This window comes from Protopterus annectens, chromosome 1.part2 (genome assembly GCF_019279795.1).
Source record: "Protopterus annectens isolate FY-2018-M chromosome 1.part2, PAN1.0, whole genome shotgun sequence".
Lineage (NCBI taxonomy): Eukaryota > Metazoa > Chordata > Ceratodontiformes > Protopteridae > Protopterus > Protopterus annectens.
The window spans coordinates 939,656,860-939,676,419 of NC_056727.1; the positions used below are offsets into that span (position 1 = coordinate 939,656,860).

At 49.7% G+C, this 19,560-nt stretch overlaps 1 protein-coding gene across 1 annotated transcript in view; it reads left to right on the forward strand.

The window, feature by feature from the left end:
• LOC122792090 (gap junction beta-3 protein-like) overlaps nt 1–19,560 on the forward strand; it is a 431,372-nt gene that overhangs the window by 34,899 nt on the left and 376,913 nt on the right. The window lies entirely within an intron of this gene.

Sequence of the window (19,560 nt, forward strand, 5' to 3'; positions counted from 1 at the left end):
AGAACAGATGTGCGACCTGTGGAACACATACTAATGGCACACACACAACGTCAAGTAGGATATGTAAACTATGGCATTCCCACCTATGAAGACAACATGGTTAAATGAATGCATAGGTAAGCAACATGTTCCGGTGGTGTTATATTGGAAATACAGTGACGGATATGTCCCATTGGGATGTCTGCGGTTAATATGAAGCAGTTGCTAACCAGCATCTTTGGATGTATGTCATTTGTCCACAGTAGTAGATCACCTGGTTATGTAGCACCATGTGGAATGGGTAGTCCAACAGACATCCGCGATTGCTGAACACACAGTATCAGTGAAACCCACTGCTCACAAGGACACAGTCCGACAAGCTCTAAACTTTACATATGCACAGTGTTGTCCATTGTAGGACCCAAAATTTTGTCTAAAGACAGGAATGCCGCCTTCTTTCAACACTTAATTGAACTCATTGTTGCCCCAGGTACACATATGCACGGCAAGCTTGTTTAATGTTGCTGATAGCTGTCCATGTAATTCACCACAGATGCACAGAAATACCCAGGGTACCGGTCCATAGAACTGCGTCCACATCACAGTCCCGCACACATGACGGATGTGTAATGGGTACTGTCAGTTGTTGCAGTCAAGGGATTCTGGGTATGTAGACTCTGTGCTCGGTGTTGTTTCGCAGGCAATCCTTTTTCCCGCCTGGGAGGGATGTGCGTAGCACCTGCCTTACTCTCCGCTAATAATGCAAACCATACCGGAGAATGCTAAATGTAGGTGTGGAATGTGTACAGCCCTATACTAGTGTCCAGTAGGCAATTGTCATGGATGGACACCCGTATGGCCAGGATGGCACCCACAACTGCAAACCCCGGTACATGACATAGCCGCGGTAAGGCATAACACAGGAAATACACATAGGGACTACAGTTGACATTCCACATACAAAGCCGGACCCTCGTGCCAACACCGGCGTACACAGCACTTAGTCTGCCAGCAACAGACTGAGGAGCACCCGCTACCGTACAGCCGAACAGATGTGCGACCTGTGCAACACATAGGAATGACACACACAACGCCAAGTAGGATATGTAAACTATGGCATTCCCACCTATGAAGACAACATGGTTAAATGAATACATAGGTAATCAACATGTTCCGGTGGTGTTATATTGGAAATACAGTGACGGATATGTCCCATTGGGACGTCTGCGGTTTATATGGAGCATTTGCTAACCAGCATCATTGGATGTATGTCATTTGTCCACAGTACTAAATCACCTGGTTATGTAGCACCATGTGGAATGGGTGGTCAAACAGACATCCGCGATTCCTGAACACACAGTATCAGTGAAACCCAGTGCTCACAAGGACACAGTCCGACAAGCTCTACCCTTTACATATGCACAGTGGTGTCCATTGTAGGACCCAAAAATTTGTCTAAAGACAGGAATGCCGCCTTATTTAATCAACTAACTGAACTCATTGTAGTCACAGGTACACATATGCACCGCAAGCGTGTTTAATGTTGCTGATAGCTGTCCATGTCATGCAGCACAGATGCACAGAATTACCCAGGGTACCGGGTCCATAGAACTGCGTCCACATCACAGTCCCGCACACATGACGGATGTGTAATGGGTACTGTCAATTGTTGCAGTCAAGGGATTCTGGGTATGTAGACTCTGTGCTCGGTGTTGTTTCGCAGGCAATCCTTTCTCCGCCGCCGTGGGAGGGATGTGTGCGTATGACCTGCCTTACTCCGCTAATAATGCAAACCATACTCGGAGAATGCTAAATGTAGGTGTGTAATGTGTACAGCCCTAAACTAGTGTCCAGTAGGCAATTGTCATGGATGGACACCCGTATGGCCAGGATGGCACCCACAACTGCAAACCCGGGTAAATGACATAGCCGCGGGAAGGCATAACACAGGAATTACACATAGGGACTACAGTTGACATTCCACATACAAAGCCGGACTGTCGTGCCAACACCGGCGTACACAGCACTCAATCTGCCAGCAACAGACTGAGGAGCACCCGCTACCGTACAGCGGAACAGATATGCGACCTGTGGAACACATACTAATGGCACACACACAACGTCAAGTAGGATATGTAAACTATGGCATTCCCACCTATGAAGACAACATGGTTAAATGAATGCATAGGTAAGCAACATGTTCCGGTGGTGTTATATTGGTAATATAGTGACGGATATGTCCCATTGGGATGTCTGAGGTGTATATGAAGCAGTTGCTAACCAGCATCTTTGGATGTATGTAATTTGTTCACAGTACTAAATCAGCTGGTTATGTAGCACCATGTGGAATGGGTAGTCAAACAGACTTCCGCGATTGGGGAACATACACCAGCAGTGAAAAGCACTGGGCAGGTGGACACAGTCCAGCAACATCTAACTTGACATATGCACATCGGTGTCCATTGTAGGACCCAAAAATTCTGTTCAGAGAATGCCTGCTAGCTTCCTGCATTACTCATGTGATCTAACTGTCATCACCACGTCACAGGTACACATATGCATGCAAGCGTGTTCAATGTTGATGATAGCTGTCCATGAACTGCAGCACACATGCACAGAAATACCCAGGGTATCGGGTCCATTCAGCTGCGTCCACATCACAGTCCAGCACACATGAAGGATGTGTAATGGGTACTGTCCACTGTTGCAGTCAAGGGAGTCTGGGTATGTAGAATCTGGCCTCGGTGTTGTTTCGCAGGCAATCCTTTGTCCCGCCTGGGAGGGGCGTGCGTAGCACATGCGTCACTCTCCGCTAATAATGCACACCATACTCCGGGGAATGCAAAATGCAGGTGTGAAATGTGTACAGCCCTATACCAGTGTATAGTAGGCAATTCACATGGATGGACAAGCGTATGACTAAGATGGCACCCATAACTGCAAACCCGGTGGAATTACACTGCCGTAGTAAGGCATTACACAAGTCATACACATAGGGACTACAGTTGACATTCAACATACAACAAACACAGACAACCAGCCGATGAAGTCCAAAGCAAAGACGAGGTACTGTAGGGACCGTCAGTGACCAACCAGAGCACACCAAGAATTAAAGGCAGTCACCATAGTCTATTAGAGCCCACTTCGTCTGCTTCATAAGCAGACTTATTCAGACTACATACAATGCAGTCCAACCTACTACATTTACAAGCATTAATTGGTCAGTACATTAGATGTGCTAGGTACTAATTACATGCCTTAAAGGCAGACAAGCGAACAAACCTTACTTGGGTTACAGATCCCACACAGTGAGGACATCAGACATTGCTTCAAAAGGTACAGTCTTCATCGGAAAATAGAAATATATGTACATATATGAAACATGAACCAACATAAAATGTTTTCCAAATGTCTGACTGTGTAAGATACATATATATGTCCTACGGATTGTGCCAATATATTAACAGAACTGCAGACACCTAGTAATATAAATGAACCATAATATATACACATAAACCGTATGATTATGACTACTGTAAAATAGACCAACGAAATGTAAAGATTCACAATGTGCTAATGTAAATATTCATTTAGAAGGTTACTTAAATAAATCAATTCAGACATCCATGTGTAAATACTAACACAAGGCCAGCGAGGTGCTTGCCCTCACATGTACTGGGATGTCGATCCACAGCATAGAGAGTGTCTGGGTGATGAATCCGTCCCAACAACATGTTCGATTAATGACAGTGTCAAGGTGCACGTCAGCTGCCCTTGTGGTTCTGAGGGATCTAACTTATTTACGTGAAGCATAGTCATCAGATCTGGGTTCGACTTAGCCGTGTATGCCAGGCACGGGTCACCTCTGGGCAAGTGGTATGCAACTGTATACAGCTGGAATTCTTTCAGTCGGTCAGTATAACACATATACCTGAGACCCTGCATCTGTTTGTCGAAGAACTGTTGGTGCCTTTCCAGCTGCTGCAGGTGTTGGGTCAGATACATTCTGAACGGGGCATTGTACCCAATCATAGGTCTATTGAGTGATGAGTACAAGGGGACAATGACCTCCCCTGATCTAGATGTGAATCCCTTCATGATGATGTGGGCAATGTGGAAGGTCTACCTAACTATGTTAGCAACATGTGTGTCTAACTTAACGGTTAACAACAACACGTGTCCCCAGATCACTGGTAACCCCTCTGTGCTCAGTGGATTGCCACCTATATGGTAGCTCGCGGTAACCTTGTTCTTCCCGAAGGGTATGCCTATGCATTTCCTGGCATTTAGCTGTAGGACATGTCTCTGGTACCACTTATCCACATCTGTGAGGCACTCCTGAAGGATATCTGTGTCAGATGTGTGTCTGACTTTGGCACCTGGTTTGCAGTCATCTGCAAACATTGTCACCCATAACCCCCCTGTGTATGCGTGTACATTGGAAACGTAGATGCTGGAAATAGTGGACCCAGGACTGAGCCCCATGGGACACCACCTGTGACTGGCTGTGAGTATGACATGGCGCCAGCAACTGTGGCCATGTGTGTTCTGTGACTTAGCCCGTTTGCAACCCATATGGCGATGTATGGATTTACATTCAAGATGACAGGTTTATCAATTATACCCGAGGGGGGTATTGTGTCGAAGGCCTCTGCCGGGTTGAGGTAGGCTGTATGGACTGCTTTACCCTCAGCAATGGCCTTGGTGACTGATTCTACAAAGTGAAACACGTGTAAAGGGCATGATCTGACTCTGACCAAGCTAAACTGGGTTGTATCCAAAGTATGCAGGTCCCCTATGTCTTTATCTATGTGTCCCATTATGATCCATCTCCATGGCTTTGCAGATAAGGCTTGTCAAACTAATGGTATGGTAATAACCAGGGTCAGTGGAGGCACCATCTATGTGGAGTGTGACTACAGTCGCCCTGTGCTACTACTCAGGTACGATCCTGAGGTGAGGCTAAGATTAAACAGCTGTCCTAAGTGTGGGTTAAATTCCCATAGAGTTCCTGGAGTACACAGCTGGGACACCATGTGGACCCATGGATGCTGTGTTGACTGCCTTGGGGCTGGATGTGGGTAATGCTGGACATACCCACGGCAGACGCACGTTCGAGTCCGATGCCCAAGGGACCACACACATAGCCGCCTTAGGCATAGGCCAAGTAAGTAGCCGCCTAGGGTGTTGCTCTACCGGGCACCTTTCCAGACTCTATTTGGTGTAGGTAGACCAGGAGGGGGGTAGCGGGTGATGTATCGGTGGCAACTTCTGCCTAGGTCACCACTTACCCTACGGCCAATCTTCCCGGGTATAAGACAGGAGAACCCACACCCAGACCCCGGTCATTGCTAGGGTCATTGCTAGTATGGCACATCATCTATGTAAGGAAGGAAACCATATATCCCCAGACATAATGGCACAGCATAATGCCTGTTCGCCGCCAAAGGCAGACATACGCCACCAAGGGCGGTGCGGACGCATCGCGCGAGATGTCCGTTAACAATGCCGACATTGTCTCGCTTTGTGAAACAAACTCCACAGAGACATTCAATAATAGACAACGACGGACAACCCGATGTCCTCGTGGTTCGAGCTGTTCAACCTGTTACGCCATGTTAAATGTGTGTAGCACAGCGAACCGGCCAAACAAAGCAACGGACATGTCTGTGGCTCAGTGAAAGTCGCCACGCAATGTTAAACCCTTGTAATATTGCGACACAGGCCATACATACGGAGGGTTAGTAATGGAAATTGGTTAGTTCGATCAGACCGTGTGCAATTAGTATAACGAGATCTACAACTGATACACCGCCAATCGATGCACGGTTACGTAATAATTGGGGGCCGTGACATGGTTCCATGGTCACGGACAAAACGTGCCCATGTGACTCTTCTTACATTCAGACAGGGTCAGGGCAGTCCCGTACAGTGGGCGGCCAAGACCAAACCCAAAGCACCACAGCAACACCCTGACAATCGAAGGCCTGTATGCGTATGGGATATAAGCAGCTGTCATCTGAACAGCCCTGCGGTGACGACATATGCATCCTGGGCCATGAGCGAGGGGGAATTAGGAAAGTTCAACATGCAGTACCGCACCTTTCCCAGCAGGAGAATGGATGCCTGTGACGCGCGCGTGTGCGGGGGATATGTAAATGTACATAGGTACCAAGGGTATGCATATTAATGACAACGAACAGCTAACGTGCACTGGTCACAGTAACCGTCAAACGTGAATGCAGTCACATTTGAATTACGACTATAGAACATATAGATGTGCACGTGTACGTAAAGCGTCCATGCTGCAAAGACTGTTACATATATAAAGCTGTAAGTGCTTTCTGCACACGTCCGTCAACCGGATCAGACATATGTTACCGGAATAGTCACAAGTAACGCAAAACACGTAACCACACAGACACTGTAAACATATATAAACGGACTACGGATATGCATGTGCGCGTGCGCGTAACCCGCAATCCGGACATGCGAGTGTGCGTGTGCGATCCAGTGGAACCAGGGAAGGTTACAGATGTCTCCTCCACACGTTTACATTCATAATTGTCAAATATATGCTTAAATAGTACTTATTGATTCCATGCTTTGTTATCGTAATGCTACTATTATACACATTGATATACAATAACCTGATCAACACACTACATTCTAAGGTGCACTCTCAGCAATTATCAACTATGTGTCCGGATACTGATTGTATTTACCAATATTGTATATATATTAACACATTGTTGCCGTATTATTGTTTCCATGAAGTAAGGCATGCAACACTGATATGTATATGTCACGTTATAATCAAGACTTGGAGCACTGTCCACCTAACTATGAGCAGGTTTATTGATTATTCCGCTTTAAACCGACTCTGAAGGAAGTGTATAAGGGACGGCTATGTCATGCATTCCATCCGACGATGCCCCATGTTAGTAGGTGAGAGAGCTCAGTATCCTTTCACTGTGGAGTCTATCGTATTTGACAGTGTCTGTTTTTGCCGATATATGTTCCATAATGTCGTTTATGAAGATGGGCAGGACGCAAGGTTTGCTGTATTTCCGCATACCGGCACGTGGATATAGATAGGCCATGTCATACAAACGATGGGTAGTCAAGCAGACATCCACGACTGGGGAACATACAGCGGCAGTCAATACCACTGGCCAGATGGGGACAGTCAAACACGCTCTACACTTTACAAATGCACATCGGTGTCCATTGTAGGACTCCAAAAATTACGACGCTTGCTCCTTTATACACCGGATCGGCCAATCAGAATACTAACCGTGACTACGCACAGCTAGACATATGCACCACCAGCGTGTTTAAGGTTGATGATACCTGCCCATGACATGCAGGACATATGAACAGAGGTCCCCAGACTGCCGTGTCCATACATGTGCGCCCATATCCCAGTTCCGCACATGAAGGATGTGTCATGCGCATCGCGGGGGTTGCAGCCATGGTATCCTGGGTATGCAAAATGGGGCTCGGTGTTGTTTGGCAGATAATCCGCTGTCCCGGCCCGGGGGAGGGCTGCGGGTACAGGACGTGCCTTAGTCTCAGTAAGGATGCAAAGCATCCATAGGGTAATGCTAAAGGCATGTGTGAAATGTGTTCAGCCCTACATCAGTGTCCAGTAGGCATTTCCCAAGGATGGACAAACGTACGGACAAGATGGCACCCATAATAGCAAACCTGGTGGAATCACACAGCCGTAGTAGGGCATGACACAGGACATAAAGATGGAAACAACAGTAGATACATCCCGTAGACATCCATCCTGCCGCGAATCCCAGTGTACACAGCAGCGAAGGTGCTATCAAGTATGTGGGGATCACCCGCTTCCACTCTGCGGAACATACCTGCGACCTGTGGAACACATATTAATGGCACCCCAACAACGTCAACTAGGAAGGTCATACTATCGCTAAAATATGGCGTTCACACACATAAACGACATACTGTCATGAATAAATAGGTTCTACATGTACCGACTGTGTTATACTGACAATACAGTGGCGGATAGTTCACAATGGTACCTGTGAGGATTATCTAAAGCAGTTGCCAACCTGCAGGACTACAGTAACACCCTATGGGTAAATTGTGGAAGGACACGGGTTACACTACATAATATGGGTAGGCGGACAGACATCCGGAATGGGGAACATACGGCGCAGTCAAACCCACTGGCCGAATGGACACAGTCCAACATGTTCTAAACTTTACATATGCACATCGGTGTCCATTGCAGGACCCAAAAATTACTCCTTAAGTAAGTGTGGGCAACATAGTGTGAACCGGAAGAGGTGACAGCCGTGACTAAGGCACAGGTAGATATATGCACCACAAGCACCTTCAAGGGTGATGACAGCCGCCCATGAAATGCAGGACATATGAATAGGACTCCCCAGGCTGCTGCGTCCATACACGTACGCTCACATCCCATTTCCGCACACATGAAGGGTGTGCAAGGGGTACTGTCGAGGGTTGCAGACATGGGATCGTGGGTATGCAAATATGGGTGTCGGTGTGGATTGGCAGATGATTCGTCGTCCCGCCTGCAGCGTGGCTACGGCATGGCATATGCGTTACTCCGCAATACTAATACCGATCATCCACCGGAAATGGAGAATGCAGCTGTGAAATGTTGACAGCCCGATACTAGTGTCCAGTAGGCAGTTCCCATGGATGGACAAACGTACGGCCAAGATGGCACCCATAGCTGCAAACCTGGGGGAATCCCACAGCTGTTGCAAGGCATAACCTAGGGAATACAGATACGGCCAACAGTACACACTGGCCATTCAAAGCAAGACCGCTGGGCAGATACCGCGACACAACACTCAATGTGCCAGCACATCTATGGGGATCACACGCCCATACAGTGGAACAGATGGGTCACCTGTGTAAAGATACCAATGGCACAATCTCCACGCCTGCTGGGAATGACATAGGATGGTCAAACTATGCTGACACCAAAGAAAGACATCCTTTGGTGAATTAATAGGATTGATGTCAATACACCATGGCAAACACCCAATGAACAGGGAAGACTTGCTGGCACCCTATGGCCACAAACCATGTCACACATAGGTAGATGGAACAGTCAACATAAACATTTCGTCCACGACAGGTCATATGGTATCCAAAGGTACTTCATAGACATGTATGCGCTATCACCCGCTGGCCCTGGAGACTTACATATAACATGGAAGTATCCAGGCTTTAAATGTCCACCCTTACACTTCCATTTGTCACTTTCTATGCGAGCAATGGAGATGTAGCCACAGCATAGAAAGCAGAGACGCACTGCTAATCTAAACACACATGTCAACATCACAGAAAGCATACTATGAACACACTTATTACATGATATTGTACTATGAAACACAAACAAACCAGCAACCTGCAGCAAGAATAGTCCCCGTAGTTCGACACAACACAAGTCTTCGTAACATTTAAACAGTTCATTAAAACATGCAACGCTGTTTCCACAATGTGTGCAGGAAAAATGCTATGTCTAAGAATGTTCACAATCAACAATGTGAGTCTTAACATGATTTTAAATATCACACTGTTGATTGTGAACACTTTAACAATTTGCTTATTCAGTTGTATTTTCGAAAGCAATGGAAACACACACACACACGGAAGGGACGGGAGATGAACCTATGCCTATTTACATGAACTCAGTACAGTATGAAGCATTTACACAACGCACTACCGAAGTTAACTGACGTGAGCGCTGTCAGAGGCATACATGTAGGTTGCTGACGCCACCCGAAGACAATATTTGGAAATAGCCAAGGCATGTGTTGCGGAGCGCCTAAAATCATAATCAGTCGCAGAGGCAGCTGGAAACACACACACACAGAGACACACACACACGGAAGGGACGGGGACGAACCTACGCCTATCTACATGAACACACTACTGTATGAAGCATTTACAGAACGCGCTACCGAAGTTTACTAAACAGAGCGCTGTCACAGGCATACTTGTAGGCTGCTGACGCCACCCGAAGACAATAGTTGGCAATAGCCAAGGCATGTGTTATGGAGCGTGTAAAAGCATAATCAGTCGCAGAGGCAGCTGGAAACACACACACACAGAGACACACACACGGAAGGGACGGGACGAACCTACTATCTACATGAACACACTACTGTATGAAGCATTTACAGAACGCTGCCACCGAGTTTACTAAACAGAGCTGTCACAGGCATACTTGTAGGCTGCTGACGCCACCTGCAAGACAATAGTTGGCAATAGCTAAGGCATGTGTTGCGGAGTGTCTAAAAGCATAATCAGTCGCAGAGGCAGCTGGAAACACACACACACAGAGACACACACATACGGAAGGGCCGGGGATGAACCTACGCCTATCTACATGTACACACTACTGTATGAAGCATTTACAGAACGCTGCCACCGAAGTTTACTAAACAGAGCGCTGTCACAGGCATACTTGTAGGCTGCTGACGCCACCCGAAGACAATAGTTGGCAATAGCCAAGGCATGTGTTGCGGAGCCTAAAAGCATAATCAGTCGCAGAGGCAGCTGGAAACACACACACAGAGACACACACACACACGGAGGGGACGGGGGACGAACCTACGACTATCTACATGAACACACTACTGTATGAAGCATTTACAGAACACGCTACCGAGTTTACTAAACAGAGCGCTGTCACAGGCATACTTGTAGGCTGCTGACGTCACCCGCAAGACAATAGTTGGCAATAGCCAAGGCATGTGTTGCGGAGCGTCTAAAAGCATAATCAGTCGCAGAGGCAGCTGGAAACACACACACACAGAGACACACACACACACGGAAGGGACGGGGGACGAACCTACGCCTATCTACATGAACACACTACTGTATGAAGCATTTACAGAACGCGCTACCGAGTTTACTAAACAAAGCGCTGTCACAGGCATACTTGTAGGCTGCTGACGTCACCCGCAAGACAATAGTTGGAAATAGCTGAGGCATGTGTTGCGGAGCGTCTAAAAGCATAATCAGTCGCAGAGGCAGCTGGAAACACACACACACACAGAGACACACACACACACATGGAAGGGACGGGGGATGAACCTACGCCTATCTACATGAACACACTACAGTATGAAGCATTTTCAGAACGCGCTACCGAGTTTACTGAGCAGAGCGCTGTCAGGAGGCATACCCCTACGTGAGTGGTATAATTTGCAGAGGCAATGCGCCCGATCGAGTTCGACAGAGTGTGCAGTCACGCAGTCTGTTACCATCCTGTTGCCGACACCAACACGCTAGTGCTGCAGTCGAGAATAACAAGTAACTACTGATCAGTACATCACTGCATACTGGGCATGCTCAGACACTTAGACTCGGCACAGGGCAGACATGCATACACATGTTGCGACAGCATGGGTGGCGGAATGTGGACCGTCATGTGTGTCCAGCCACACAACAGAAACCTGACCATGCCACAGACGTGGCTGGCCGCTAGGGGATACAGGCATGCACCCGGGTATAACTGCAGACGGGCGGTGTGCACTGTGCTGTGTGTCTATCTACACAGCTGCCTACTGGGCATGCTCAGACACTTAGAGTCGGCACAGATCAGACATGCATACACATGGTGCGATGGCATGGGTGGCGGAATGCGGACCGTCCTGTGTGTCCGCCACACAACAGCAACCCGCCATGCCACAGACGTGGCCGTTGCTGCGGGGAATATCTAGGTGCAATTAACCATGTGTAGGACTGGCCTACAGTTTGTTGCATGCTACAGACAACCCTCCCAAACACAGGATACCTTCACAGATGTCCTGAGGACACTGGTGAATGGGCATGCTCTCACAACAGCACCGTATTGGGTGACATGAACCACCCATACATAGCCTGGGAACATTACCCATGGCACAACACAGTACGCCAGCAGTCCCAGGTGTTCACACACCTGGCCACTGTTAAACAGCCATGCACCATACATACTGGGGGGGGATGTTTGACAGTTCTGCCCATCAAACATGGTGAGGATATGCCCCACACAGGATGTACAGCCCTCAATGGTGATGCAAGACCGTATAGTGGATCCACTGGTCATCCACTCACTGTAACCAACACCAGCATGGGGGACCTCAGTGATGACCTCTCCACAGAAAACCACACACATCATACGACCGGTGTGGTACCCTACAAGTCCTCCATGCCAGTGTTGAACAGAGGCCAGACCGGCAAACACCTAACAAATGCCTTCCCCGACCACCCACATGCATGTCTGCAACAGGCAAACATGATGACATCAGGACCTTGTCCACCACAGGTAGGCACATGGTGTGGTGGACCGCAGCCACTGACTACCTGTACATCAACAGTTGGAGCTACTACATGGCAGAGCAATGACAGTACCAGGGAAACCATCACCCATTCATACCGGCGTCACCATACGGCCCCACATACCATCATCCAGGTCCGCCAGGGAGTGGTACTGCAGAGGGCACATGAGACAACCACAGGGCCTTCCCTAACTGTGGTAAGGACATGGTTGTGGGCACACAGACTTGCCTGGAAATGGTCCAGAATGGTACAACAGTCACTGCACCCACAGACATTGTCTGCAAACCACAGGACATGTTCCATGCATACATCCCCCCGCCAACAGGGAACATATCCATCCCACCAGAGTGTATCCTCCCAAACATGTCATATGGCCTGGAGTGATCCCATATCTCTATGGCAGTTGACACGTCAGCAATGGGCACCGATGGTGTCCCTGGCTGTGTGCTACCCATCCTCATTGAGGCCCTCGGCCCACACATACGCCCACTGTGTCATGTTAGCCTTACTATGGGCTATGTCCCCAATGGATGCCATATGGCATCTGTGGTCCCACTATGCCAGGGTAGTGCTCCTATGGACTGTCAACAGCCACACCCTATACGCTTGACAAGTGTTGTCTGCAAAGCTGTGTGGAGGTCCATACAGGTGGCCATGGTTACAGATAGCGGTGTACAGCCAATACCAGAACATACCCACAACTACATAGTCAAGTGCGGATCCTGCCTCCCGAACCTGCTCGTCCAGTCTGGAGTGGTCACCAAGGCCATTGATGGGGATACGGGTTTGCACACAGTACCATGACCTGGTGGGAGCTGCTCAGAGCACACTACACATGGGACCCATAGAAAGGCTCGCCAGCATACATGTGGGGACATATGTCACCCGATGCTTCTCAGACAGGTTGGAGGTCACACCACACAGGGTTGGTGCTCAAGGTGCCTTGTCACACTCATATCTGGACTCAGTGGAGGCCCACAGGGCTCACTCCTGTGCCCCCTGCCATATGGCATCCGACCTTCCAATGTGCATGCAATCATAGGGGATTGTAGCAGACAAGGTATGCAGATGACTACGCGACCGCCAACATACCCAACACCCCATGTTACACGGACATCCACCTAGGGCGTCATAGACATGGATGACTGGTGCCAGAGCCATGGCCTGCTACTAAATGCCAGAGAAGGTGCAGCCCTACCCAGTGTGAAGGACATGTTCATCCCAATGTCACATGTAGGTGGTACGCCATTAAAGATGGTGGACGTGTTCAGGGAAATGGCTACCACACCTGTCGGCAACCTCTGTCAACACACACAATGGCAATGTGGGTGTGAAGACATTCCATTGTGGCCTCCTGGTCTGGATGGAATGGCAACCACATCAGGGGTGTTCATTGTACCCTGTACACATCACACACCAGAGCAATGACTGCGCATAATGGCACAAGTGGCCTGTAGCTAACCTGACGCCTGCAGCACTCAGAAGGACAGCAAACGCTCCACAAGACGGGATGACGGTGCTAGATCATGTGTCACAAGCTGCACGGCCAAGGGGACACCGGCTGTGGATCTTCACAGCACAGCTGCTCTGTGGTGATCTGTGCCTGACATACACGGCCATGTCTGACCTGGGTGACATGGGCACATTCCACCTCCCAGGCTCCATGCAAACACGGGCACAGAAGTGACTGTCAGACACCTCAACACAAAGATGAGTGGGACGTGCTGGGGGAACAGGGTTAACGGCCAGACACCCCCTACAACACGGGAGGAGTGCCAGGCCATGTGAAGGAAAGGCCCTGACTGCCTTTGTCCAGGACTGCTAATGACATGTGGATGTGTGATGATAGTTATGCGCCAGGCAACCTCTGTGTGTCACTGCTAGACCAGGGACTGGGGACTGATGGATATGGCATCCCCATCCTGAGGGGTGTTAGACGCCACACACAGTCATGCTAGGTCCACACATGTCGAGGGCACATATCCTGTTACGCTCATGTGCGCCTATGTACCCATGTAGGGTCCATGCCGGATGCGGGTAACTGTGCTATGCTGATGTTGCCAGACATGCTCAGGGTACCCCACCATCACACGGGGAACTAATTACAGTGCTCCCAGTAGGCACGCAAGTACACCATCAGTATCATACGGGTTAACTGCACCGACATGGTGCTACACATGTAACCACCACACATACTGTGTACACATATCAATGAATGCTGCACCTGTCCTGCATGGTATGTCTGCTGCATGATGTCCGTGCACAACCCACATCACATACACACCTGTCACCAGCCATACACACACACCACAACATACACATCACGTACTATGCGGACACAGGTATCACATACACCTCTCACTATCGTGTCCACCCTGTGCATCAGAATATGTTAGCTTAACCGCATTGATGGTGTGGCTCACAGTTATGCGGCAGAGACTTCATCATATGCACAGGGTGATATGTGCCACAGGCATGGGCTGTACCAATGGATGACATCATGTGTGTGTGTAAGGGCAAGTTCATTGAGTGGGCATGACTATGTAGATTGCATGTGGGTGTGGTGGAGCCCTACAGTTGTGTCTGCTGTGTGTGGGTGTGTGTGTACACAGTTCAGTCATCTGTGATGCCTACACGGGTATGCTTGGCAGCCCCTGACTGTACAGTGCAGGTGTTACGGCTCACTGTGTTCGCCGGCGGCGACATGACCCGCCTGCCTGGGGTCGCACGGGCACGACCGGTGGAGGTAATGGACTGTCCACTCTCCGATGTCACATGTCCGCTGGAAACGTGCCCACGACGGGCCGCCCAGGGCCACGTCCATGTGGCCTGCTCTGTCCTGGTGTGGATGGTGTAGTAGCAGCTGCAGTGCTACTGCTACCAGCACTGTCTGGGTGGGCATGGGAGGTGGCACGCACACGCTGACCTGCAGCAGGTGGTGTTGCTGGCACACGCCCACGTGCCTTATGCCTCACCCCTACCTGGTGTTCCTGCACGGACTGCGACGCCAAGGATGGCCAAGCCTCGGTCGAGGAGACCAGCCATGTCACCCAATCTCCTATCCAGAACATCGGCAAGATGCTGTTGTGCATTCGCCAATGCCTGGATGTTGTCATTTAGGGTACGGATTGCGGACCTGTGCAGCCTCTGCCCTTCCTGGTTCTGCCGTTCGCCACGCCCGCGCCGCCATTACAGTCTGGAACATGCGCCTGGTTATACCAGCTGCTGCACCCTGTACGGCAGGTGTATGTCTAGCGGTGCTCCCCCTACGAGCAGCACCTGCCACATGCCTGCGTGGCACTGCACCAGTCCTTACACTGGCAACATCGTGTGTACCCACACCTTCTGCAGCCACCACACATTCCTGCTCGGGGACAACAGACGCTGACTGACCGTCATCTATGGGCAACGGTGTTGGGGTATGTGTCGGCATCTGAACCGTGTGGGGGATGACAGGGACGTATGTGTGATGTTCTCCAGTGGCACAGACTCTGCCTGTGATGACCCTGCCTGTGCCTCATGCACATGGTCATCACCACTACTATCTGTGGGGACACTAGCATCAGATTGACCGCAGGAGGGGAACGCACCTACAGCACCTGTCAATACAAAGACATACCATCGGTTACAATACACACACACACACACACACACACACACACACACACACACCATGCATGTGATAATGCAGGTGGCATGCAGCATTCACACAACACAGACCAGTGAATGCAGACCAGACATTCATAGTGGCAGTATGTACACTGCCCTGGTGGGGACAGTACAACAGGCAGGTGTCATTTAGTAGGCATGCAGTACACACATTCATGGTAGTTTGCATGCATCAGCGTGATACACCGTGTGGCTGGCGTTGAGAGTACACATGGCTGCCGACACTATGTAATGTACACCGCAAACATGTGCGGTATCATGTGGACATGTGAAGATGGTGTCCCACCGCATGCACCACATCACAATGGCTGTCACGGTGCAGTGTTATGTGTACAGTGTACAGATACAATGTATGTGTAACAGTGATGTCTGTGCAGGTACGGTTGCTGCGAGCTGTGTGAATAGCTGTACGGTGTGTGCGGGCTCTGTGCCACTGCACAGTAGCAGGACACAGCTATGTGTCTGTGCGATGCGTGACCTGGACGCATTACATTGCCATGTCTGTAAGTCAGTTCAGCTGCTCAGCAGCACGTATATGGTGGACATTGGAGGCACCTGTAGTAGCTGTGGAGAGGCATTCCATGTCACTGGTGTACTACATCAGATGTCCAGGGGGTCCACTACAGTGATGAACCCACTATGTGTGTACAGGGTGCAACGGTGAGTACCCACTGTGGATGTGCTGTGTGGCAACATGCCTGTAGGTATCAACCATGGCCTTGTCTGTCTGAGTCATTGACAATTGTGTGTGGTAGACATCGCGGCACATGGCCCTGTGGTGGCCCATGTGACATACACCCATACTAGTGTGACGGGCCACATTCTCTACGGATATGCTGACAGTGTGGATGTCTGCTATGTTGTGCATAGGTCATATCATGGTGTGACAATGCTGCAGCCAGACATCCACGCCCATGGGACATGGCATGCGCCATGTCACAACGCAGTGCACCGATGCAGGGCATGGGTCACATTGGTAACACCTGTGCTCTGGCCAGATCACAGCTCACTATGTGGTACTGTGTGCATACTGCACTGGCATACCAATGCATACTACACATGCAGCCATTGTGTAACACCTACACCATTGTATGCATAGCTGAATGCACGAACACACCAATAGGTTGTGTGGTGTCATACCACTCTCACGGTAACGGGTGTATCTACTGTACATGGGTGGTGTGTATGTCGGTGGTGCGAGCTGTATACCGTGACGGGGCACACACAGGTGAGCATGTCATGCCTAGACACATGGGGAATATCAATACAGCAGAACATGCGCTTGACTAGCAACAGACTTACCTGCAACAGACCCTTGTCCTTGCGACACGCCAGACGTACCTGTAAAGGCATTACACAAAGGTATACACATTAGCCATTACTATCTCCACGGTCAGCACTGTGCATGTCACATCATGCATGTGTGTGGTAGCATGTGCTATGCACATGTCTGCTAACACAACATAGCATACAATGGTTTGCATCTTGTGTGGCCATATACCTGGCATGTATTGCTATATCATGTGTTGTACCATGACACCCACACCCACGTCGCCTATCATACAAACATGCAACACTGACTTACCATGCAGCTCCAGGCTCATAGCTCGGGAGACACCCACCTCCACGATGGACGCAAGTGGTTCTGCGTGTTGTTCCGTGGGTGTCCCCAGACTGGCCAGGAGCTCCTCCGTAGCTGTGAGTGGGGGCTGTGTTGGTGGCCCACCACCTGTCCCACGTTGTTGCCTGGCGATTGCAGCGGCACGCTGTCTTGCATGCCGGATCAGGTCTGTGCAGTGCCTGCAGATTTGTTGGTAGCTGCAGTTGTTTCTGCCCACGCTGTTCACACTCCTGCACATCTCCTCCCACATCTCCTGCCGTTCCTGTGCCTGCTGTGGCACATGGCTAAACAGGGCGTTGTAGTTACTCTGGAGGTATGGTATGATGACCTCCTCCTCCTGTCGGCTAAATGTTGGAAGCCGGGAACGTGGCATTATCTGGAAGACATAATGATGGTGGCAGGTCACATTCACACTGCTGTGCTGGCATACTGTTGGAAATACATTGCTATGACATGTACGACATCTGCACAGTGATCTGTGAAGGGCATCGTGGCGGTGACACAGCCGATGTTGTGGCTTCACACCATTGAGCATTGGGTGTCACATCATATCTGTGTGCCACCCCATCACACAGTGCATGCACCATGTAGATGTTAGCCTGCCATGGACATGTGTACCTGGCTGCACCTATGTCCATATCAGTTGGCATAAGTCCCCATGTGATGTCTGTGCTACTGTTCACCTGGACGCTGTGTATATGTCAGTACACATCATGTCTGTGTCCATTGTGAACGTCAGCAGCGGCACTGTACACATACACATGGACACCTGCACATGCATGTGTTGTGCCATGTACTTCCACACAGCACTGTACCAGTGCTGGACAACTTGCCACAGCTCACCTGTGTTACGTATGTGATAGACATGGAGCAATGTGTAACCATGACACATTAGCAGGAAAGGCCATGCATAGCATGTACACACACACATTGTGCAGAGCATCACACAGCACCTGTAACATGACAGGGTGCATCTACGACACATTACTACTGTGAATGGTTGATAGTGTGAGTGCCTTTGTCCATTGCACCATGTGGGACTGTGATAGCTCATGCAGCCTTGCTGGTCAGCTCTGCATGATATGGCAGGGTATGCCACATACATGGCACTGGGTGTGATCCACCCGGGGGCTGACGGTATTGGCAGGGTGGCTGTCCATTGCATATGTCATAGCTGTGTGAATATGGACATTCAACATGTTTATCACCATGGTGTGGACACTGTCCTCCAGCGAGGTATGCTGTACGCTGCTTGTTGAGGGTGTGTGTGGTGCATGCAAGTATCACACATCCATACATACACTGTAGCCCTGGCAGGTGCTATGTGCTGTATGTGTACACACACCGCTATCCCATGCACATGGATGGCTGCCTGAACTGATGTGGGTAACACATATGTGTACATCCATTGCCCGCTGCCACCCACATGTCTGCTGCTGCACTACACACCGCCATCCCTCCCTGTGTGAATGTGGTGCTGGCCTCAGCAGAGGTATCCATGTATGGGGACAGGGATGTTCACATAGCAGGCCCACTGATGGTATCGTCGATCTGACCATACACATATGATGCACCCCTCACACATACAACCCATTCATATTGTTGTTCACAACGGTGACACAGCTATATTGCTATGCCGGAGCCATTCACAGACATACATACACAGAGGCATGCACGTCCATCTGTGTCATTGCCTGGACTATTGGTGTGGTTTGGAACCTAACATGTTTGACTGCAGGTGGCGCAGACCTACTGTGCACATGTCTACATGGTAGGCCTGTTCTACGGTAGCCATCTGTGATGTGCTGTGCACATCTCATATCTGCACATTTGGTTGGTGTCCATTCCTCCAGGGGCCAGTGGTGGGACATACAGGGATGTTGCTGAACATATATGCATGCGACCCTGTACAGCTGTGACGCTAGCCTCTCAGATGCTCATGTGTCGTG